Below are 26,107 nucleotides of genomic sequence, written 5' to 3'. Positions count from 1 at the left end.
TTTAACGTGGAAGGCTTTCTTTTTCTGTCTGTGGGTTTTTCTCTCCATTGGTTTATTGAGTCAAATTTTAGGAAAAGATAGACAAAATGTTTCTTGATGCTCTTTCCTTCTGGATGGATTTTTTCCCCTTCTTTTTTATTTCTCTTTTATTAATGAAAATCTTCAAATGCTGTCTATTAGCTGTTAACTTCTATGAGTGCTTCCAGGATAAACTCCTTCTATTGAGAGAAAGTTACCTGAATCCTCTAAGACTTCTGAACCACTTCAACTAGATTTAACACCACTTTAAACCCATCACAAGTGGATTTGAATTACAGGAGTTTTAGAGAGGGGTTTATTTTGTAGCTAATAAAGGGTAAGGGGAATCCTTCCAGAAATTTCTGCTTGAGTCTCTGGCTTCACACTTTTATGTGAGGGGGTCTCTTTAGGCTAAGTTTAAGTCCTAAATATACAGTGAAATCCTCTCTTCCCTAATCTTCAGAATGTGGTTCAACTTGTGGGCTCCCAGGCATTTGGAAATTATTTTAGAAGAATGTGCTTTGCTGCAGGTGTGTTTACCTGAATCTGGCTCCTCCCTGATATTGTTAGCTGCACCCATTTGAGAGAAGCCAATTTTCATAATTACTTAAAATGTCAACAAAATTCAGCCTTTTCTCCACTTTTCCCAGACACTTTTTTTTTCTTTCTTCCCTTTTTGGATTCTTTCCCAAACCACCTCTTTCTAGTTAATCCCAACTTAATTTTTATTTATTCCTTCTCTCTTGTTCTAACTCTACTTTTCACTGTCTAGGTTTTTTTCTGGTTTCTTTGCCATGCATTGGCTGGATCCAATTATGGAAACCTTATATTTACTCTTTTGAGATCCATATTTGAAAACAGGCTCTTTCCCAGATAAGTACTTTTTCTAACTAGACCCAATCCTATTCAGAGAAATACTGACTTTAAAAATCATGAGATTATTAGTTCTGGTTTCAGATAAATAGGAAAGAAAATGTTGCCCTACTGAGAATTAGGTTTGTTGGACTTCTTTCCCCCTTGTGTGCTTAAATAGTTTATAACTTTTTGAGGGTAAGTTCTCAAAGCCAGAAAAGCCTTAAAACTATCTATCCTCCAATGGGTTTCTACCCACTTCTCATCATTTTGTTTAACATTTTTACAAAGGACAGATAATATTTTTCCTTTCTTTTCTCTCTCTCTCTCTTTTTTTTTTTTTTTAAGATTTTATTTATTTATTTATTTGACAAAGACAGAGTTCACAAGCAGGCAGAGAGGCAGGTAGAGAGAGAGAAGGAAACAGGCTCCCTGCTGAGCAGAGAGCCAGATGTGGGTCTATATTCCAGAACCCTGAGATCATGACCTGAGCGAAGGCAGGGGCTTAACCCACTGAGCCACCCAGGCGCTCCTTTACTTTCTTCTTAAAAGACATTATTCAGATTATTTTGAAGAGGATGGCATCCAGGAAACACTGTAATTTTCAGTGTTTTAATATCTGAATTAAAGCATTTGTAACTTCCTGTTTTAACATCTGAATATCCTACAAAGGATCACAAATATTAGCTCTACATTTTCTTAGACAATGTAAATGTCACAAACCCCTGGAGATTTTTTGCTCTACACCTGAAGTTCATAGAACCTAGCTTTACTCTTCCTTTAGCTGAGTTACTACAGTGAAAATCTACAGTTTTTAAAAAAGATTTTATTTATTCACTTGACAGAGAGAGAGAGGCACAGCAAGAGAGGGAACACAAGCAGGAGGAGTGGGAGAGGAAGCAGACTTCTTCGTGAGCAGGCAGCCAGATGGATGCGGGGCTCAATCCCAGGACCCTGGGATCATGACCTGAGCCGAAGGCAGAAGCTTAATGACCGAGCCACCCAGGTGCCCCTAAAATCTGCAATCACATTCACTTGAGATATATTTAATGCCTTTAAATGCGCTTAATTTAGGGTCTTTCAGTTATGTTAAGGAAACCAGAGTCCTATTGTAGCAGTTCTTTAAGCTTGAGATACTATAAAAATATGAAATACTCATTTATCAGACCACTAATTCTTAAACCCTTCAGTTTGTAGGTGCTTTTCTAACAGGCAAATATGTGGAAAATTATCCTACAGCTTCCATACCACATCAGTGGAAAACTAAGAGCTGATTCTTGGAAAGAATTAATAAAACTGAAAACCCCCTAGCCAGACTTATCAAAAAGAGAAAGGACCCAAATAAATAAAATCACAAAAAAAATAGGAAAGATCATAACCAGCACCACAAAAGTACAAACAATAAGAGAATATTATGAAAAATTACATGCCAACGAACTGGGCAATCTGAAATAAATGGATAAGTTCCTAGAAATAGGCAAGCTATCAAAACTGAAACAAATAAAAATAGAAAATTTGAACAGACCCATAACCAGCAAAGAAATTTAAACAGTAATAAAAAAATCTCCCAACAGATTTCACCAAGATCAAAAGCTTTTGCACAGCAAAGGAAACAGTTAACAAAATCAAAAGACAACTGACAGAATGGGAGAAGATATTTGCAAACGACATATCAGATAAAGGACTAGTGTCCAAAATCTATAAAGAACTTAGCAAACTCAACACCCAAAGAACAAATAATCCAATCAAGAAATGGGCAGAGGACATGAACAGACATTTCTGCAAAGAAGACATCCAGATGGCCAACAGACACATGAAAAAGTGCTCCATATCACTCGGCATCAGGGAAATACAAATCAAAACCACCTCACACCAGTCAGAATGGCTAAAATCAACAAGTCAGGAAATGACAGATGCTGGCGAGGATGTGGAGAAAGGGGAACACTCCTACACTGTTGGTGGGAATGCAAGCTGGTGCAACCACTCTGGAAAACAGCATGGAGGTTCCTCAAAATGTTGAAAATAGAACTGCCCTATGACCCAGCAATTGCACTACTGGGTATTTACCCTAAAGATACAAATGTAGTGATCCTAAGGGGCACACGCACCCGAATGTTTATAGCAGCAATGTCCACAATAGCCAAACTATGGAAAGAACCTAGATGTCCATCAACAGATGAATGGATCAAGAAGATGTGGTCTATATACACAATGGAATACTATGCAGCCATCAAAAGAAATGAAATCTTGCCATTTGCGACAACGTGGATGGAACTAGAGGGTATCATGCTTAGCGAAATAAGTCAATCAGAGAAAGACAACTATCGTATGATCTCCCTGATATGAGGAAGTGGAGATGCAACATGGGGGGTTAAGGGGGTAGGAGAAGAATCAATGAAACAAGATGGGATTGGGAGGGAGACAAACCATAAGTGACTCTTAATCTCACAAAACAAACTGAGGGTTCCTGGGGGAAGGGGGGTTGGGAGAAGGGGGTGGGGTTATGGACATTGGGGAGGGTATGAGCTTTGGTGAGTGCTGTGAAGTGTGTAAACCTGGCAATTCACAGACCTGTACCCCTGGGGATAAAAATATGTTTATAAAAAATAAAAAATTTAAAAAAAAATCTCCCAACAAACAAAGTCTAGGGCCAGATAGCTTCCCAGGGGAATTCTATGAGAGATTTTTTAAAAAATATTTTATTATTTTTTTTTAATTTATTTTTTATTTATTTTCAGCATAACAGTATTCATTATTTTTTCACCACACCCAGTGCTCCATGCAATCCGTCCCCTCTATAATACCCGCCACCTGGTACCCCAACCTCCCCCCACCCCTGCCACTTCAAACCCCTCAGATTGTTTTTCAGAGTCCATAGTCTCTCATGGTTCACCTCCCCTTCCAATTTCCCCCAACTCCCTTCCCCTCTCTAACTCCCCATGTCCTTTATGCTATTTGTTATGCTCCACAAATAAGTGAAACCATACCCCAAAGATACAGATGTAGTGAAAGGAAGAGCCATCTGTACCCCAATGTTTATAGCAGCAATGGCCACGGTTGCCAAACTATGGAAAGAACCAAGATGCCCTTCAATGGACGAATGGATAAGGAAAATGTGGTCCATATACACTATGGAGTATTATGCCTCCATCAGAAAGGATGAATACCCAACTTTTGCAGCAACATGGATGGGACTGGAAGAGTTTAGGTTGAGTGAAATAAGTCAAGCAGAGAGATTTCTTTTTTTTAAAAGATTTTATTTATTTATTTATTTGACACAGACAGAGATAGCGAGAGAGGGAATACAAGTAGCTGGTGTAAGAAAGGGAGAAGCAGGCTTCCCACTGAGCAGGGAGAACAATGTGGGGCTCGATCCCAGACCCTGGATCATGACTTGAGCCAAAGGCAGACGCTTAACAACTGAACCACTCAGGTGCCCCTCTACCAGAGATTTAAGGAAGAGTTAATACCTATTCTTCTCAAACTATTCCAAAAAATAGAAATGGAAGGAACACTTCCAAATTCATTCTATGAGGCCAACATTACCTTGATTCCAAAACCAGACAAAGAGCCCAGTAAAAAGGAGAATTACAGGCCAATATTTCTGATAAACACAGATGAAAAAATTCTCAACAAGATACTAGCAAATTGAATTCAACAGCATATTAAAAGAATTATTCACCACAATCAAGTGGGATTTATTCCTGGGCTGCAAGTTTCAATATTTGCAAATCAATCAATGTGATACATCACATTAATAAAAGAAAATATAAGAGTCATATGATCCTCTCAATAGATGCAGAAAAGTATACCATCTATCTTGACAAAACCTTTCATCCAAGTAGGGAGAGATTGACCTTAACATCATAAAGGCCATATATGAGACCCACAGGTAATATCATCCTCAATGGGGAAAAACTAAGAACCTTTCCTCTAAGTGTGGAACAAGACAAGGATGTCCATTCTGACCATTACTATTTAACATAGTACTGGAAATTCTAGCCACAACAACCAGTCAACAAAAAGAGAAAGCAGTCAAGGAAGAAGTCAAGGAAGAAGTCAAATTTCCATAATTTGCAGATGACATGATACTCTATATAGAAAACCTAAAAGATACCATGAAAAAACTGCTAGAACTAATACACAAATTAGCAAAGTTGTAGGATATAAAGTCAATGTACAGAAATCTGTTGCATTTCTATACACCAATAATGATGCAGCAGAAAAAGAAATTAAGAAATCGATCTCATTTGCAATTGCACCCAAACCAATAAGACACCTAGAATAAGCCTAAAAGATCTGTACTCTGAAAATTATAAAACACTTATTGAAGAAATTGAAGATGACACAAAGAATTGGAAAAGCATCCCATGCTCATGAATTGGAAGAAAAAGTGCTATTAAAATGTATTTATTACCCAAAGAAATCTATACATTTAATGCAATCGCTATCAAAATACCAACAGTATTTTTCACAGAACTAGAACAAACAATCTTAAAATGTGTATGGAACCAAAAAGAGAATTTGAATAGCCAAATCAATCCTGAAAACAAAAACAGAAACAAATAAAACTGAAGGTATCACGATTCTGGACTTCAAGCTATATTACAAATTTGTAGCCATTAATGACAGTAAGGTACTAGTATAAAAACAAACACGAAGATCAAGAATAGAGACCCCAGACATGGACCCACAAATATATGATCAACTAATCTTCAACAAAGCAGGAAAGAATATCAAATGGAAAAGACAATCTCTTCATCAAATGGTGTTGGGAAACTGGACAGCAACATTCAGAAGAATAAAACTGGACCACTTTCTTACACCACACACAAAAATAAATTCAAGATGGATGAAAGACCTAAAGGTAAGAGAGGAAACCATCAAAATCCTAGAGAACACAGGCAGCAACCTCTTTGACCCTGGCCACAGCAACTTCTTACTAGACATGTCACTAGAGGCAAGGGAAACAAAAGCAAAAATGAATTACTGGGACTTCATCAAGATAAAAAACTTCTGCACAGCTTTGAAGGAAACAATTGAAGGAAACAGTCAACAAAATTAAAATGCAGCCTACAGGATGGGAGAAGATATTTGCAAATAACATGTCTGATAAAGGATTAATATCCAAAATATATAAAGAACTTTTCAAACTCAACACCTAAAAACCAAATAATCCAATTAAGAAAGGAACAGAAGACATGAATAGACAGTTTTCCAAAGAAGACATCCAGATGACTTACAGGACACATGAAAAAATGCCTAGTATCACTCATCATCAGGAAAATACAAATCAAAATTACTATGGGTTACCACCTCACACCTGTCAGAATGGGTAAAATTAACAACAGGTGTTGGTGAGGATGTGGAGAAAGGGGGATATTCTTACCTTGTTTTGGGGAATGCAAACTGGTGCAGTTGCTCTGGAGAACAGTTTGGAGGTTTCTCAAAAAGTAAAAAATAGGGGCGCCTGGTGGCTCAGTGGGTTAAGCCTCTGCCTTCAGCTCGGGTCATGATCTCAGGGTCCTGGGATCAAGCCCCACATCGGGCTCTCTGCTCAGCAGTGAACCTGCTTCCCCTTCTCTATGCCTGCCTCTCTGCCTGCTTGTGATCTCTCTCTCTTTCTGTCAAATAAATAAATAAAATCTTAAAAAAAAAAAAAGTAAAAAATATAACTATCTTACTCCCCAGAAATTGCACTACTAGCTATTTACCCAAAGGATACAAAAATACAGATTCAGAGAGGTACATGCACCCTGATGTTTATAGCAGCATTATCAACAATAGCCAAGTTATGGAAAGAGCCCAAATATCCATCAACTGATGAATGGATAAAGAATTAGTATGGAATATTACTCATCCATCACAAAGAATGAAATCTTGCCACTTGCAATAATGTAATGGAGCTAGACTGTATTATACTAAGTGAAATAAGTCAGATAAAGACAAATACTGTATGATTTCATTCATGTGTAGAATTTAAGAAACAAAACATATATGCATATGGGAAGGGGGAAAAAGAAAGAGAGAGGGAAATGAACCATAAGAGACTCTTTTTTTTTTTTTTTAAGATTTTACTTATTTATTTGACAGATCACAAGTAGGCAGAGAGGCAGGCAGAGAGAGAGGAGGAAACAGGCTCCCCACTGAGCAGAGAGCCCAATGTGGGGCTTGATCCCAGGACCCTGAGATCACGACCCGAGCTGAAGGCAGAGGCTTCAACCCACTGAGCCACCCAGGCACCCCACGAACGATAAGAGACTCTTAAAGATAGAGAACAAACTGAGGGTTGACGGAGGCATGTGGGTGCAGGGTGGGCTAGAGGGGTGACACGTATTAAGGAGGGCACCTGTTATGATGAGCTCTGGGTGTTGTATGTAAGTGATGAATCACTGAATTCTACTCCTAAAGCTAATATTGTACTGCCCATTAATTAACTAGAATTTAAAGACAAATTTGGAAAAATTAAAAAGAATTGCAGGCTTAATGCAGAAAAAATACAAACAAATATCATTCCAAAAAAACCGTGTTTGTTCAGCTAATTTTCATTTTTCAGAAGAGATCGATTTTATTTACTAACCTGGCAAAGATAAGCCCATTGGCTATTGGTAAATCCCTCACTTCTCCAGTTCTAATTAAACTCCACTATTATAAATGACATACAGATTCACTTAGAATTAGGAATATATATATGTGTGTATTTATATATGTGTGTATTTATATATACATATATATATACACACACACACATATTCTTCCTTTCACAAAGGTATTTTCAAAAAAAATAAATGAATGACTATTAAAAAAGGAACTACTTTATTTAATTTACTGCTATATATGATCCCATTTTGCTAATCTACATTTTAAAAATCTATTTCCTCATTGACAGCCAGGTTTTTGCTGTCATAAAAAATTTTGCAGTGACCAACTCTGTTTATGTACTATCCTATGGCCCATCAATTTTCAAGATACCTATCCTAATAGAAAAATATTTCCCACATAGTAATATAGAGACCTAATACAAAGTTAACAAGTTATAGTGAACAAAGTACCAATGCACACTCCTACCAGTTGTGAATAGTTTCCTTACTCATTGGCCAAAACATAATGGTGTTAGCCATTTAACACATTTCAAAACTGAGTGAGAGATTTCATTATGATATTAGTTGCACTTTTTCTGATATTCAGACTTCCTTTTTTCTGAATTCCTACTCAAATACTTTGTTCCACTACATTTTTAATGTTTTTAAAATTTATCTAAGTCTTTATATATCCTAGATATAATATCTTTATTTGCTATGTTGCAAATATCTTAGTATGTTGCTTATCTTTTTAAAATTTGATTATGGTATTTTATATACATGACTTAAAAAATTAATACACTGTATGTATTATTGACATACAGTGTTTTATTAGTTTCAGGTGTACAATATAGTGACTCAACAGTTGTATACATTATTCAGTGCTCATTGAGATGAATGCACTCTTCATCCTTCACCTATTTCACCCAACCCCTCACCCATCTCCTTTCTGGGAAATGTCAAATTGCTCTCTACAGCTAAGAATCTGTTTTTTGTTTTTTTTTCTTCAGTTTGGCTCTTTTTTCTTTGTTTGTTTCTTAAATTGCACATAGAATCATATGGCATTTGTTTTTCTCTGACTTATTTCACTTAGCATTATACTGTCTAGATCCATATATGTGGTTGCAAATGCAAGATTCATTCTTTTTTATGGGCTGAGTAATATATATGAATTGTTTTTAATTATTAAAAATGTAGACTATAATATCTGTTCTGATTGATCACGAAAATACTATTACCAACAATTCTTGTCCCAGTTCTTCTTGACTTATAATTATAACTTAATATTCAGGTTGAAGAACAGTATTTTAACTTTTAGGAAAAAATGTATTGAAAGAATGACCTTATTGGGAGTACATTATAATTATTATGCTTCCATGATTAATGACATGAGTGAGCTTTGAATTTTTAAAAGATACAGAATTTTAGGGGTGCCTGGGCGGCTCAGTTGGTTAAAAGTCTGCCTTTGGCTCAGGTCATGAACTCAGGATCCTTGAGCTTGAACCCTGAGTTGAACTGGACTCCCTGGTCAGTGGGGAATCTGCTCCTTCCTCTTCCTAGATCTCCCCCACCCCCCTTCCCCATTCACGCTCTCTCTCTCTCAAATAAACAAATAAAATCTAAACACAAAGAGATATGGAATTTAAAGATTAGTTTCAGAAACTTGCTACATTTTAGCACGGAAAGGACCCTTAAAGATAATCTTTCTCCCTTTGGACATGAGAGAACTGAAGTCCAAAGAATGCTGTGGCCAAAAGCCAGTATTCATAGGAGGTATATAGGCAGCATCAATATGTATTTATTCCCTGTTCACCTCAGTTCCTGTTAAATCACAACCAATGCAGCCCCAAGAGCCAGCAGATGCATTTTGCTTTTCAGAATTAAAGTTTATGGTATTCCTAACTAGCATGCTTCCTCTCCTTGTGGAGACGAGTAACACTGGACAGTTAGTACTCTTGATTTTAGACACACCAACTTTCTTTGTAATGAGTGAAGATAAGAGCATGATTAATATCAGGCCCTTAAAAGCAATGAGTTGAAGAGAAGGGTAAGCGTGCACCATCACCACACACAGCAGTGACTGGTGACGCCACTCGGTGGGGTGTGGGCTGGGGGGACAGAAATGGATCTAAGTTGAAGTTTTACTGAATTCAGCCCCTAGAAAACTGTTTTCACATTTAGAATAATTCTCTAGTAAAAGTTGAATTAATTCGGGTTCCCACGTGCAACAGTTAAGTTTTAGATCTTGTTCATAATATGGAGAATGTTAACCACAGAGTAATTTCAGTGTAATTGTCCTCTTTTAACTACTTACTTTTACCTTCAGAGTCTCCACGTTACACACACATCCATTTATTACAGGAATCGATTTACACACTCAGTTTTGTTGTTACTTTCCAGTTGAAAGAACCTGTGGCTGGTATAGGGATTAAACAAATAGGAGTAAGAACACAGCTTTGGGTCGGTGTGCAGCTATTTTGAAGGGTAGTGGAAATGCTCTCAAACATAACCTGAGCTTTTTATTTCCTGAGCTGTTTGTAAGAGTCCTTTCGTCATTTTTATGCTGGTTCACCATTTATTTACATCTTTTAGTAGAATATTTTGTCGTTCTGACAGCAAGGCCAACAGTATGTTCAGTTTGGTATCAAAATAGAACTAGAGGGTAGTAGAAGGTGAAAGAAGAAAAGTAATTGTCTTCACAATGTCCTACTCTCACACAGGAAGGAAATCTACATCACAATCAAGTATGCATATGCGATCTCTATACCATAAAGCACTCTGAGTCTTAGAGGTCAGTTTGTGTCTCACATGATATCCTCCAGTTGCCATGGCAATTACTTGTTTTCATTGGGTAACTGAGCGAATGGTCACATCTGTTCTTGCTGAGTTCTCTTTTCCCCCACCTAACACAGAGCATAGGGAATAGATTCACTTCTTAGTGCACAAAGATTTACGTGCATAACTGTCTCTACATCAAGGAGAGACCGTAAATCTCAGGTCAGAAAGTCACACTTGCCCTTGAGTGCCTTCCTTTTTTCTGCTCAAATGTTCTTTTATTCTTCTATAAACACAACTAAATATGCATTTATTCAATGGAGAAAGAGACATAGCATTCCCTCAGGCAATAAAGAAACATATATTTTGTAAATATACAGAAGAAATGGTAATTTGTGCTTTTGGCACAATGATATTCTGGAATTCCAAATAGAAGATTCCCATGGGTAAATTTAGATGAATTTTTTTTTCTTTTAAGCAAGTATGTCTTAACTGATGAAGTCTTTTCAGTAAGTATTCAGATATTTTAAATTGGGTGCCAATTGGAACTAGAAAACCTTTTCACACCTTGATAAATCTTTATGAGCCTCACTGAAATAAGTAACAGTCAAGCTAAGTCAATTCTTTCCTATTTCCTGTACTTCTAAAGAAAGAAAAATGATAGAGAATTTCGCGCTAACATTCGACTAATACTGGGAGGCACAAAAGAGGGTTTTTGTTTGTTTGCTTTTTGTTTGTTTGCTTGTTTTTACAGTATTTCCTCTATATCCTTTTTAAAATCTGAGTTATAAGATAACATCTGGGAGAAGAGAGAGCTTGGGCTTCTGTTATGTTCTCTAGTAGGCAGGTAATTTTCTAGGACTAGGCCCTTCTATTCATATTTCTTCTAATATGGTAGAACGTACTACACAACTTTTGCTAGATTTTTCTTGGGAGGATTGGGTTGAATAGTCAAGATCTAAGAGATATTCTTTTTTTTTTTTTAAGATTTTATTTATTTATTTGATAGACAGAGATCGCAAGTGGGCAGAGAGGCAGGCAGAGACAGAGGAGGAAGCAGGCTCGCCACTGAGCAGAGAGCCCGATGCGGGGCTCTATCCCAGGACCATGGGATCATGACCTGAGCTGAAGGCAGAGGCTTTAACCCACTGAGCCACCCAGGCGCCCTAAGAGATATTCTAAAGGTGGTGTTGCTCTGGATGATTTGGAGTTTTCTTGAATAATTCGGGAAAAAAATGAGGGAAGTCTGAAAGTCTTGGGTATAGGAAATCTTTTTGGCCAACTATCATTTACCCAATTTGAGAGGAAGTTAAGACCTAGAGTTTAAGAAACAGAAGGGCTTCACAGTTATATAAAAAATTCTGGAAAAGAAAAGCTGGACACTTCTTCCCAAGCTGACCTAACAGTTAAGCTGGAAGATAAAGGAGGCAAGATAAAAAAGTGAGCATATAAATACACAGGCAAGGATGAGCTTAATCCATGGTGAGAGAAACCAACAGTGGCATCAAGCCAATTTCAAAATTCAAGTTGTTCATCCACATAGGCAAGAGATTCAAAGAGGCCCAGGGATGTGAGAGTTCAATTCCTCTTCCTGAGGAGTAGGCCTGAGTGAGATATCAGGTCACACTGGCTGAAATGCAGTTCCAGGAATAAGGGTTAGGTTACATGTTACAGTTATCTAAAGTAACCAAGAGAGAGCAGGTCAAGCTGAAGGGTGAGCTCAAACTCTGATCTAGAGAGTATTGAGATGCACGGATGAGAACTGAATTCTCTCCTTAGTGTGGGGTGAATCCAAGAGACCAAAACAGAAGGTCAGAAACCAGACTGGTAGAGAGAAGTTGGAATGTTGGAAAGAAGAGCATACCTAACACATCACTTCTAATGAGGGTCATGTGCCTTTCAGTGGGTGAGCCTGATTTAAATGTACAGTGTCCAGCTGGTCATTCAGAAGGTTTAAGGGATCAGGGTAAAGAGTTGTGAGACCATGACATCGGTCACAGTCTTTAGGAAATTTTCACATTATAGACATGCATGTTACTTTGCTAAATTCACAGCTAAAAAATCTTTAGCATTGGCTAATTCATGGATTTCATGATTATCACAGAAAACAGGCCAAAGAGTTGAAAGCCAAAAGCAGATCCCTCAAGTCATTATTGCTCTGGACATCAGAAGACATGGAGTTGTATCCATTTAAAAACTTGTCCAGTAGGGGTGCCTGGGTGGCTCAGTGGGTTAAAGCCTCTGCCTTGGGCTCAGGTCATGATCTCAGGGTCCTGGGATCGAGTCCTGCATCGGGGTCTCTGCTCAGCAGCGAGCCTGCTTCTGCCTCTTTATCTGCCTGCCTCTCTGCCTACTTGTGATCTCTGCCTGTCAAATAAATAAATAAAATCTTAAAAAAAAAAAAACAAAAAACTTGTCCATCAATTATCACTAGCATTTAATATTAATAAATCAGATTAGGCTAATACATTGAGTTTCTTCCCTCCTTTCATTCAACAAGTATTATAGTATGCATACCATGTACAAGACAGGATGCTAGATGACATGGCAACGATGCATAAGTGAATAGGAAGAAAGGCTGTGTCCCTCTCTCAAGGTTCTTAGAGCCTTGCAGAAAGAGAAATGGTACATAGCTCAATTTGCATGTCAGGACCCACCTTAATCATGTTCTCTAGGCTATCTCTATTTCTCCCTTTTTCTTTCAGCCCTGACCAATCATCTATACCTTTTCCAGCTGTTCATGTTTTTGATTAGTATTACCTTTCTTGTCCTACTCTAGAAGCTCCTCTTTGTATTTGTCCTCTCCCCCTTACCCTTGGCACCTTTCAGTTGGTAGTTGGATTCTTACAGAATGTGGCAGGATAAAATGCATAGATTCACATTTCACTTGAGCTTTCAGATGGTTCCCGAGGCATAACATTGACTAGGGTTGATGATGGAGATAGATAGAAAGAAGTGATTGTAACTTAAATATTTATTTGTGTAGTTAGAACACCTCCATAAGGTTATTCTCAGATACTATTAGATGGTAATTCCACAAAGGCAAGGATGGGGTCTGTTCTGTTCATGTTTGTAGCCTTGGTGCCAAAACAGTGCCTGGCACATAGTAAACAATATTTTATGAATGAATGCATGCATGAATGAATGAACACTTAGATAAATGAATAGTGAAAGACAGAGCAGGAAGAAACAGCAGGGACTGGGAAGGCATTAGTGATAGCTCTTGGGGTGAATGTGAGAATTCCTTTGTTTACATCTGCGGAATGCCTAGGAAATGAAGCATTAAAGACCCTTGAAACAGTAAACCAAAGTTTTGTCTGCTTCCCAGTTTTTATTGGACATGGTCCATCCTCACCTCTATAGAACTCTGCAGAAGCATCAAACACTGTATTTAGGCATCTTGCAGGCTTTGGGGACAGCCAGACTCGGCTTTACATAGCAGACCACAGCTCTACTTTTATTAACCAATCTGGGGGCAAGTTACTTCGTCTTGATCCCCAGGTCCTTTATTTATAAAAAGTGTAAAATGATAACTACCTGACAACATATCTAGATGTGAAGGTTAAAAATCAAGTGCCCAGAATCATTCCATTTACATGCTCAACTAGTGTTTTTTTCCTTTCTTCATAATGCTCACTGTTCCTCCTGCCGTTCCCCAGCGGCTCCCCACTCATCATCAGGCTATTTTATTTCCAACTCCGTCCCTATTTTCTCTTTTAATGGAAAAAGTAAACTATTTAAATCAATGATAGCAATAATAGCACATTTGAATTTTAAAGAGAACTGTGACAAATAAATTCCAGATAAAATGTATAATTTCAAAGACTGGAGCCAGTCAGAACAAATAAGAGAAGACAAATAGAGTAAACATCTGTAATAAAGAACTGAAAGTCTCAAGTTGTTCTTTCAACATACATTCGAGTTCTTATTAGTCATAAACTTATATTTACATAATAAATATAAAAATTAAGGTTTCAAATGATTTTATTAACATTAATCCATCTTCTCAATTGATGCTATTTTTTCCATTTTCAGACATAAAAGCTTGTTAAATTAGAAAAGAAATAAAGCATTCTTTTTTGCTTCTAAGTTTGATAGATTTTTCTGAGGGAAATCTCTGTGGTTTATTAGAGACAATTTTTTGGGTGAAATTAAATGTTAATTGCCAAATTATTAGTTCACATTCTAGCCACATAGATGAATACATCTCTGACACAGATTTATAAACTTTTAAAAGAGCAATAGCTCAATTGTTATATAACATGATAGTTGTCTTTCATATGTATGAACCGACACAAAATGAATAAGCTTTTTCAATAGTACCTTTTTACATTTACCTTAATTGACTAAAAGTATCCCATTGATTCTTAGGCATATTGATCAAAATATTGTGACAATGACATAGAGAAGGAAATTATCCTATTTAAAATACTGGTAAAAACACAGTTACTCTGAACCAAGCTTTACAGAGTATGTCAAATAATTATCCTTTTAAAAAAAAAAAAAACCCTAAATTTTCCTTTAAAATGCCAAGAAGATAACAATGAATTCACTACCACATTCTTCCTAAAGGAACTAACAATACTATAACAAAGATGGGAAGATAAAATTATAGGGATTTCTGTGAAATCATTTTTGTGTACTTATTATATTTTTGAGTAAAAACAAAGTAGTTCAAGTGAAAGGTAGATAAAACACAAGTTGTAAACTAAGTAAAGGAAGGGCAATGCTTTCACTTGAGATTATAAAGTTCTTTTTCTGTCAAGACCAATGTTCATAGCAGCAATGGCCGCAATCGCCACACTGTGGAAAGAACCAAGATGCCCTTTAACAGAGGAATGGATAAAGAAGATGTGGTCCATATACACAATGAAGTATTATTATGCCTCCTTCAGAAAGGATGAATACCAAACTTTTGTACCAACGTGGACGGGACTGGAAGAGATTATGCTAAGTGAAATAAGTCAAGCAGAGAGAGTTGATTATCATATGGTTTCACTTACTTGTGGAGCATAAGGAATAACATGGAGGACATTAGAAGGAGAGGAGAAGTGAGTTGGGGAAAATCGGAGGGGGAGACAAACCATGACAGATTGTGGACTCTGAGAAACAAACTTAGGGTTTTGGAGTGGGGGTGGGGGGTGGGGGATGGGTGAGCCTGGTTGTGGGTATTATGGAGGGCATGGAGCACTGGGTGTGGTGCATAAACAATGAATCTTGGAACACTGAAAAAATTAAATTAAATTTTAAAAAAGATTCAAATAATGGCTCAGGAAGAAGTAGAAATCATCAAGTGCCCTTACCTTTTTTTTTTCTTTTCCTTTTCTTCTTTTTTTCTCTGAGTATAGTTGCACAGAATGTTGCATTAGTTTCAGGTGTTCGACACAGTGATTTAACAACTCTTACACTGTGCTCACCACAAGTGTAGTTACCATCTGTCACCATACAATGTTATTATAGTACATTGACTATATTCCTTATACTGTACCTTTACTCTCATGACTTATTCACTCTATAACTGTGGAATCTATAAACCAAAACAAGTGAATACACAAACAAAAGCAGAATCAGACCTATAAATACAGAGAAGTGCTTTTATCTTTAGCACTGTTACATCAAGGCCTACCTGTAGGGTTGATGTGACAAGTGTGCCTAGGCCCAGCCTGCCCAGGCATTATCACCGCAGCTCAGTTTGTAGTCCTGAGACTTAACCAGGATGTAAAGTGTTTAGTCAATTTGCCTACTCTACTTTTTTTTTCTGCTCAAATAAAGTCAGTTGTGAATAAGAAGTTGCATCTTGCAATTTCTTAAAGTTAACCCATTGTATGTCTTTGAAAATGACAAGGCCTATTCTTCTTTTAGCTAAGATTGTTCTGGAAGAAAAAGTATTCTCTCTCTAGCTGTGAAACTGACTGATGTTTTTAAAACCCCCAAGGAACTGCTGCTGGCAGCTAAGGTTGCAGTTTCAAAGATGAAATAGATGTGGTATGTGTTTTTACATAGAAAAATGTTCTGGATTTCTATTTGAAGAAGCAGAATCACTGTGCAGCAGGTACTGAAAAGTCAATGTGATTAATCAACATTTAAAAAATTGATCTTGCTAGCCCTTAAATATTTTAAATTTTAAATTACATTATTTAAAAACATCAGTATGTTTTTAGGCCACTATAGCATTACAGTAAAAGGTGCACCAACTATGAATTATCAGAATACTGCATTTTTCAGGAGATTGTTTAGAATTAGAAAAATCCTTAAGAGGATAAAGTACATTGAGGATATGAGGACAAAGTGCATTGAGTATCTATAAGCATATGCTGGAAATCCATCCTATGAGAAGGGAGGAGAAGGAATATAGGGGTGAAAAAAGAAAGGGAATAATAAGAAATCACATTTTTTACTCCTGATTTAAAGGAGTTATTGTTGTCACCTGATCTGACCCAAGACAGTCTGTCCATCCAGAATTGCAACATTCCTCAACAATCCCAGATAGGCAAGAGCTTTAGACACCTCCCCAACAAATTTTCTAGCAGATTGTATAATAAAAGCAATTCTCAGAAAAATTCTGCCACAATTAAATATTTATTAGCAGGCAAGTATAAAAATACTAAACAACTAGTCTTTTAGACTTGAAGTTCCACCTCTCTCTCCTTAAGGAATTGTGATAAGTACTTTGCATGAAACTTTTATTGGAGGCAGATGCCACAATGTTCTACAGCATGATCAGATAATCATCTAGTCAGCTGGGTACAGGATTCTCATGTGCATACTTGAACTAACAATAACAACTATAATAAATATTTCAAGATAACATTAGAATAGAGACTTTTAAATAAAATGATCTCTGCACTTATTATATTGGGGAGCAAAAGTCTAGTTGAAATGAAATGTAAATAAAACACAGTTGTAAACCAAGTAAAAGGCAGAGCAGAAGAGAGTCCTAGGAGCCTGAATCCCCTTTCTGAAGAATCTTTAAACCATGTTGAGGCAACAGGGCAGATTGTACAGTATTACTAGCAATTCAGTTTGATTACAAAATTAGTACATCAGAGGTACCATGAATTTTAAATACATCAAGTTCCTAATCATGAACTTCTATACAGACCATTTCCTAAAATCATATTGATTCTTTTTTCTTGCCTGCTTTTCATCCATCCAGAATCTTACTTTGGTGCACTGCCCTGAAAACGTCAAATCTGAATACTTAACAGAAGGATAAGATAAAATATTGTTTGGGGAAAGTGTCCTTTTAATATCAGGCCAATTAACTTCCTTTTTCTCCCTCTCTTCCTCCCTCCCTCTCTTTCTCTCTCTCTTTCTTTCTCTCATGGAGTTTTCTGGTTTTGATATCAGGGCAAGGCTGTTTCATGAAGTGAGCAGACACATGTTCTCCGTTCCTCTATTGTCTGAAAGGGTTGTGTAGGAATGGATTATTCCTTACAAAATGTTTCACAGAATTGACTACTGAAGCCATCTAGGGCAGGCTTCTTTTTACTCATAAATTCAATTTTTTAAAGAGACATAGGGCTATTAAGATTTTCTATTGGAGGCTTGTGTTAAAGAGTTTTATGGTGCATTTGTAGTGACTTTTCTCTGAAATTTAGCCGTCTACTAAGACATACCCCTTCAGGGGTCTCTTCTGAGTGCCCTAGGTGTTCACGGATTCTGTTTTCTGACTGACCAGAACGCGTATGTGTCTAGCTCTGTGTGAACTCTGTGGAATATCCAGCTTACACCTTCTTGGTCATTCTGTGGACACATTTGACACCTGAAGCCCTTCTTCTGCATGGTTCCCTCCTCTTTGTTACAATGCCTTGGCGATTTCCAGGTGCCTCTGCCTCCCAGAACTCGATCTCTCCTCCACTTGGTAATACTGCCGGCCGCTGTTTCGGCTTCCCCTTCCCTGTGTCACAGATCAGAAATGTCTCCAGGCAAAAGTTGGGGAGACAGTAGTGCCTACCAAAATGGGTTATACCTTGTGTGTATAATTAGTACTGGTTTTAAGTACAATTTTCTAATAGTAGGCTTACCTAAACCAGATTTCTTTTGATTGCTATTCGACGGAATGCTTTCCCTTTTTAAAAAGCTTCTGTCATTGTGGTTTTGATGACAGAAGTCAAATAAACAAATAAGATCTTTAAAAAAAAAAAAAGCTTCTGTCTTTGCAAGTCTCTATTCTTTAGATTTTTCTCTTATAAACACCATAGACTGGATTTTATTTTATGAAATATGAAAACTTCTTTAATAGGGATCTTAGAAAATTTACATTTAGTTTAATTCTTAAGATACTTTAATATGTTGGTTTACTACCTTATTCTGTCTTTTTTAGGTCTATTTTAAAATTTATTTTATTTATTGTCTTCAGCTGTTACCTATCTCTTACCTCCAACAAGATGATCTATTTACTGTACTTTCTTATCCCTCTGCTATGTCCTTCTCACCTTCCTTTTTAGCTTGATGTTATCTAGATTTTAATTCTGGGTTAGTATATATTTTCTTTTCTCATACATTTTCTTTTCTCTGATGCTCACGGTGTTTTCAAAGAAAACAAACTTTACTAACATGTTTAATCTCTTCATTTTTTTTTTTCTTTATGTTTTGTGTAGTACATCTTTTTTCATAATATTTTGTGTAGTATCTCATAGATTTATTTGAAAGCTAAAAATATGATTTTAAATGTTATTAAAAATGTTATCCAAAACTATTTTTTATTCCATTCCCATTTTTTCATCTTTTTATTTAAATTCCAGTTACTTAACATATCATGTGATATTAGCCTTAGGAGTAGAATTTCATGCTATATCACTTAATTATAACACCCAGCACTCATCACTACACGTACCCTCCTTAATATCCATCACCCACTTAGTCCATTCCCCTGCCCACTAACCCTCGAACAAGCCTCATCATGTGCACTCCTTAATGACCATCACCCAGTTCTGTATAGTCACAATTCTGTTTTATGGTTTACCTCTCTCTCCACACCATGTTTATCTGTTTCATTTCTTAAATTTCACATATAAGTAAAATCATATGGTATTTGTCTTTCTCTGACTGGCTTATTTTGCTTAGCATCATGCACTCTAGTTCCATCCACATTGTTGCAAATGGAAAGATTTCATTCTTTTTGATGGCTGGGCAATACTCCATTGTATACATACACCACCTCTTCTTTACCCATTCATCAGTTGATGGACATTTGGGCTCTTTCCATAATTTGGTTATTGTTGACAATGATGCTATAAACCCAAAGTATTTTAAGTGCAAGTCTTTTTTGGGAAAAGCAAGCCAAAGTTTTGAATTCATGTGAATATTTTCTATCACACTCTAATATTTGAATGTTTGATTTGGCATCTATGTTCAGATTTATTTTTTCTAATTTAAATTCAATTAGGCAACATATAGTCCATCACTAGTTTTTGCTATATTGTTCAATGATTCATTATTTGCATATAACATCCAGTAATCATCACATTGTGTGTCCTCCTTAATGCCCATAACCCAGTTCTTTTGAGATCTTCAAAATACTCTTCCATCTTCATATTGCTTCCAGTGACATTGGAAAATATAACGATATATTTTCTAAAACTTTTAGAAGTTTCTTATTTTTGATATATTCTTTAATTGCCATGGTTCTCCCCCCCCCCCCCAACTATTTTCTTCCTTTCAATAACGTGAATGCTTGCAATATGAATTATTTCATTTATTTTTCAATTCCAGGAAATGTTTCTCCATTTTTTAAAATTCCTCTTTTTAGTTTCTAGCGTGCTCTCCTTCTTAGGTTTTCATTATCCATATATTTTTAAAATCCTACTTTTATTCTACTTTCCATAACTCTCTACATTTACAAATACTCTTTTTATCTTTTACTTCCTTCTGGATACTCAAGTGGATCTTCCAGTTACTAATTCCTCCCTCCCTCACAACATTTCAAATCTGTAGAGCCATTGTGGCCTTTAGAGTAACTATCTTATTTTCAGATAGTTTTTCCGGTTTGTTCTTTTAATGCATTTTTACTATAGTTCACATTTAAAATACCTTGTTTATATTTTAATACATTATATTTTATTTAAAACTTTTGCTTTGTTCATGATCATGCTTCTCTTTCTGAGTTTCATGCAGTACATTCTTTTGCCTTGCAGTTGTTCTCTTCGAATATCTTGTTTCATTTTGTAAGGACATTTCCTCTGGGAGGTATCAGTTATCCTGTCCAATAATGAATAGGAAAGGTCAGATCTTGGGTTATAAAACCTTGTAAGTTCCATGGGAGGAGAATAGGTATAGTCTGTGTTTACAGAGGTCCAGACGGAAGAAAACCACAAATAATCACTCTTTATTTATGAAAATTTTTCTTATTAGAGTTTCAAGTTTTGTCTTTTGGATAGAAGTCAGAATAAGAGGGTTGACTCCTCATGTTGTTTTATTAGCGATTAAAGAAGGTGCATTGAAATATGTTGGCATCACCATTAGTTTTGGTATATTTTCAAATACTTAATTGTGCACATACAGACTTGGTATTTTTATGTCTATCTATTAGATTGTCTCATCATTATCAAATGTCCCCAAGTAATTCTCATTCCTTTACATTCAAACGTTCTGTGTCACAGGATATATGATGTATCTCTTCTAATTACCATGCTATTTTTAAAAGTGGAATCTAATATTTTTACTCCTTCATTGAAATACTTATTTCATCTAAATACAATTATAGGTATACTTGGAGCAATACCTACCATTTTGAAATTTGCTTCACATGTGACTGATCTCCTTATGTTTACTTTTCCATTCTTTCTTTGAATTAATAAAATATTTTAAATTATTTTTCCATTCTTAACTGGCTGTGCATTCTTTTATTATTCTTTTAGAGCTCTCTTTCTTAGGGAATAAATATGTGACAATGCATCCAATAAAATTATTATTTTTGTCATTCCCTGATAATGCTGGATTCTAGGACACTTGAATTCTATTTACCTACCTCTCATCATTTGCTCTAATATTGTTATGCATGTTAATTCTGCACGTATTTAAATTCTAAAACACATTACTATTATTATTCTGTACAGACAGTATACTTTTATAAGTACCCACTCACTTACTTACCATTTCATTGCCATTTCCAAGGGGCTATTTAGAATCATTTTCCCTGGGCTAAAAATTTTTTTCTTGGTTTATCTGGCTAGAGGTTTATACACTTAATTGATATTTTTGAAGAACGAGCTTTTGCTTTGATTGCTTCTATTGATTTTCTTGCTTTCAGTTTCTCTGATTTCTCCTTTTTCTTTCCTTTTCTTTGCTTTTGACTTAAATTGCTTGCCTTGGCTTAAATTCCCATCCTTTCTGTAATTTCCTAAGGTAGAAGCTCAGATTTTCTATTTTAGGTATTTTTCCTCTCCAACATATGCATTCAATGCTATGTTTGCCTGTAAGCCTAACTTTTGCTGTATCCTACAAATTTTAAGTTGTATCTTCATTTCTATTTAATTCAAAATATCTAAAAATTTCTCTTGAGAAATTTTGGATACTGTGGATACTGGCTGTGCATTCTCTTATTATTCTTTTAGAGCTCTCTTTCTTAGAGAATAGATATGTGACAATGCATCTAATAAAGTTAGATTACCAATACAAAAGAACCAATACATTGCTTCTATCATTACTTTAAACACTTATTAGGTAAGAATAAGAGAAATAAAAGGTTTTATTTTACTTTGACTTAATCCTTCCATGACACTTTTCCTACTTTATATAGATTTGGGTTTCTCAGGGTTTCTGACCTGAATATAGAATTTGCTGGATATAGAATATCCATTTTAGTAGTGTTTCCATATTATTTAAGACAGTATTATTTAATTTCTACTATATGTATTTTTGTTTTGCAGTTATTTTTCTGTTGATTTCTAGTTTAATTTCATTGTGGTAGAAGCATATAATTTGAATGATTACTATTATATTAAATTTAGGAAGCTAGATTTTGTGGCCTAGAATGTGATATGTCTTGTTGACTATTTCATATGTGCTTGAGAAGAATGTGTATCCTGCCGTCATTGTATGTAGCATTCTATAAATGTCAATTTATAGATGAACTTGATTAATGGTGCTGTTCGATTCAACTATATATTTACTGATTTCTTTCACCATTGGAATAACTGATAAAAGCGTATAGAAGTCTACAACTGTAATAGTGGATTTGTCTATTTCTCCTTTTATTTCTATCAGTTTTTGTATAATTTATTTTGACATTCTGCTGTTAGGTGCATGCATAGTAAAGATTGTCATGTCTTCTTGGAGAATTGACCCCTTTCATCACTGTTGAATGCCTGTCATTATCTCTGATAATTTTCCTTGTTCTGAAGTTGGCTTTGGGTTAGAGTTAGTATGGAGTATCTTTATTTTTCTCCATTCATTTACATTTAACCTGTGATTTTATAATAAAGAAGCTTTTTTTTTCTGGATAACAGGAGGTTAGGTCTTGTTTCTTTTCCCTCCCCTATTCTGACAGTCTTTTGTCTTTAAAATTGGTATATTTTGGTCACTTACATTCAAAGTATCATTGGTATAGTTGGATTATATGTACCATGATTGTAAGCATTTCTTATTCATTACAATTTTTCTTTCTTCCTTTTTATTTTTTTTTTTAATTTTTTTTTAAAGATTTTTTATTATTCATTTGACAGAGAGAGATCACAAGTAGGCAGAGAGACAGGCAGAGAGAGAGAGAGAGAGGAGGAAGCAGGCTCCCTGCTGAGCAGAGAGCCCGATGCGGGACTCGATCCCAGAACCCTGGGATCATGACCTGAGCCGAAGGCAGCAGTTTAACCCACTGAGCCACCCAGGCGCCCTCTTTCTTCCTTTTTAAAATCTTCCTCTCATTTTCTTCACTCTCTGGTTTTAACGGAGTATTTTATATGTTTCCATTTCCTACCTTTTCTTAGCATATCAACTATACTTCAAAAAAATTCTGTTGCTGTCTTAGACTTTGCAATATACAATTTTAACAAATCCAAGTCCACTTTCAAATAACACTCTCAGTTCATGGGTAGGTTCAGGTAACTTACAATAGATCCTAGAACACTTGAATACCATAATATTATATGTACTCTATTCTACTATAATGTGGTAGTCTCAGTTCCTCTTTCCCATCCCTATAATCTTCCTGTCATTCATCTCCCTTATCCATTAACTATGGATACTGGTTGTGCATTCTTTTATTATTTTTTTAGAGCTCTCTTTCTTAGAAAATAAATATGTGACAATGCATCCAATAAAGTTAGATTACCAATACAAAAGAACCAATATATTGCTTCTATCATTACTTTGAAAACTTATTAGGTGAGAATAAGAGAAATAAAAGGTTTTATTTTACTTTGACTTACTCCTTCCATGACACCTTTTCCAACTTTATATAGATTTGGATTTCTCAGGGTTTCTTTTTTTTTTTTTTTTTTAGTTTTTATTTTTATTTTTTATTTTTTATTTTTTTTTAATATAATTTTTTATTTTTTATAAACATATATTTTTATCCCCAGTAGTACAGGTCTGTGAATCACCAGGTTTACACACTTCACAGCACTCACCAAAGCACATACCCTCCCCAATGTCCATAATACCACCCCCTTCTCCCAAACCCCCTCCCCGCAGCAACCCTCAGTTTGTTTTGTGAGATTAAGAGTCACTTATGGTTTGTCTCCCTCCCAATCCCATCTTCTTTCATTTATTCTTCTTCTACCCACTTAAGCCTCCATGTTGTATCACCACTTCCTCATATCAGGGAGATCATATGATAGTTGTCTTTCTCTGCTTGACTTATTTCGCTAAGCATGATATGCTCTAGTTCCATCCATGTTGTCGCAAATGGCAAGATTTCATTTCTTTTGATGGCTGCATAGTATTCCATTGTGTATATATACCACATCTTCTTGATCCATTCATCTGTTGATGGACATCTAGGTTCTTTCCATAGTTTGGCTATTGTGGACATTGCTGCTATAAACATTCGAGTACACGTGCCCCTTTGGATCACTACGTTTGTATCTTTAGGGTAAATACCCAATAGTGCAATTGCTGGGTCATAGGGCAGTTCTATTTTCAACATTTTGAGGACCTACATCATTTCCCTTCGCTTAGAAGAACTTTTTTCTTACAGGGAAGCTCTGCTAGCAATGAATTCACTCATTTTTGTTTATCTGAGAAAGTCATTCCTCCTCTTTATTTTTTGAAGGATACTTTTGCTGGATATAGAATTTCAGGCTGTTGTTTCTTTTTTTCTTCCAACATTTTAAATATACCACTCTACATTCTTCCTCCTTTCATTGTTTCTGATGCAAAATCTGGTGTAATTCTTACCTTTTTTTCCTATAGGTATGGTATGTCCTCTTCTCTCCCAGCACTTTTAAATATTTTTGGTAGTTATCCTGCCTGACATTCTCTGAGATTCCTGGATCTTTAGTTTGTTGTCTGACATTAATTTTGAAAATTCACATCTATTATTACTTCAAATATTTCTTCTGTTTTTTTCTCCTTCTGGTATTCCAATTATATGTATTTTATAACTTTTGTAAATGCTTCCAAATCTCATAAATCTTGGATATTATTTATTATTATCTTTTTTCTCTTTGCATTTAACTTTGGGAAGTTTCCACTCATGTATCTTCGAACTGCTGGTTTCCTCCTTGTACAGCCTACTGACAAGCCCAGAAAGGCATTCTTCATTCCTTTAGAGTATTGATTTCTAGAATATCCTTTTGACTTTTAGAGTTTTCATTTTTCTACTTAAATTATCCACCTATTATGCATGTTACTTCCTTTCCCTTTAAAGCCTTTAACATATTAATCATAGATATTTTAAATTCCCTAATATTTCCAAAATTTGTGTCACATCTGAGTATGGTTCTAATGCTTGCTTTATTATCTGTAGATTGTTTTCTCTTGCCTTTTAGCATATTTTGTAACTTTTTGTTGAAAGTGGAACATGGTATATTGAGTAATGGGATCTGAGGTAAATATGCCTTTACTATGAGGAGTTATCTTACTCTAGCTCACAGTTGAGCTGTGTTTAATATTTGTTGTAGCTTATATGCAGAAGCTTCAGTTTTCTCTAGTGTCTTTTTGTTTTCTTCCCCGTTGTCTTTTGATTTCCGTAAGAACGCTTTCTTGAACAGATTCTGGGTCTTGCAGCAATTTTTGCTGCAATTCACTGTTCTTTTTTTTTTTTTTTTTTAAGATTTTATTTATTTATTTGACAGAGAGAGAGCACAAGCAGGGGGAGCTACAGGCAGAGGGAAAAGCAGGCTTCCCACTGAGCAAGGAGCCCAATGAGGGGCTCAATCCCAGGACCCTGGGGCCTGAGCCAAAGGCAGATGCTTAACCGACTAAGCCACCCAGACACCCCACGTAATTCACTGTTCTTATTCTATAGGTCTGTTGATGTGGTAGTCAGGTGAGGAGGAGGGGAAATCTTCTATAATCTTCTGTGGGTCTTTTTTTGTTTTTTTGTTTTTTGTTTTTTCAAAATGATCTTTAAGTGGGCTTGAGTCTCTGGGTTGTGACTTTCAAATATTTCTCAGCTTCTAACCCCCTGGAGGTGAGACAGGAAGGTTAGAGGGACTTGAAGTTGGCTAATTGCCATTCTTCTGTATCAGATAAGGCTCTGGTACAGTATTTTCTTTCAGAGTGTAGTTCTTTTTTATGGAGAATGATTTGGGTATATTTCAAAATGCATACTCTCCTGTTCTCCCTGACAGAAATAGGTGGTGTTTTTTCCTTATAACTTTTCCATTAGAATCTGGCAGGGTTTCTAGAGGGAAAACCCATGAGAGTGTGGGGATACCCAGGAGCTTCTCACTGAAAAGCTGGTGCACCCTCAGTCTCCAGCAATTCATTAAAATTGC

Source organism: Mustela putorius, unplaced genomic scaffold (genome assembly GCF_011764305.1).
Source record: "Mustela putorius furo isolate JIRA1106 unplaced genomic scaffold, ASM1176430v1.1 tig00003858_pilon_pilon_pilon, whole genome shotgun sequence".
Lineage (NCBI taxonomy): Eukaryota > Metazoa > Chordata > Mammalia > Carnivora > Mustelidae > Mustela > Mustela putorius.
The sequence above is the reverse complement of the archived record's forward strand: the minus strand, read 5'-3'. Positions refer to the sequence as shown.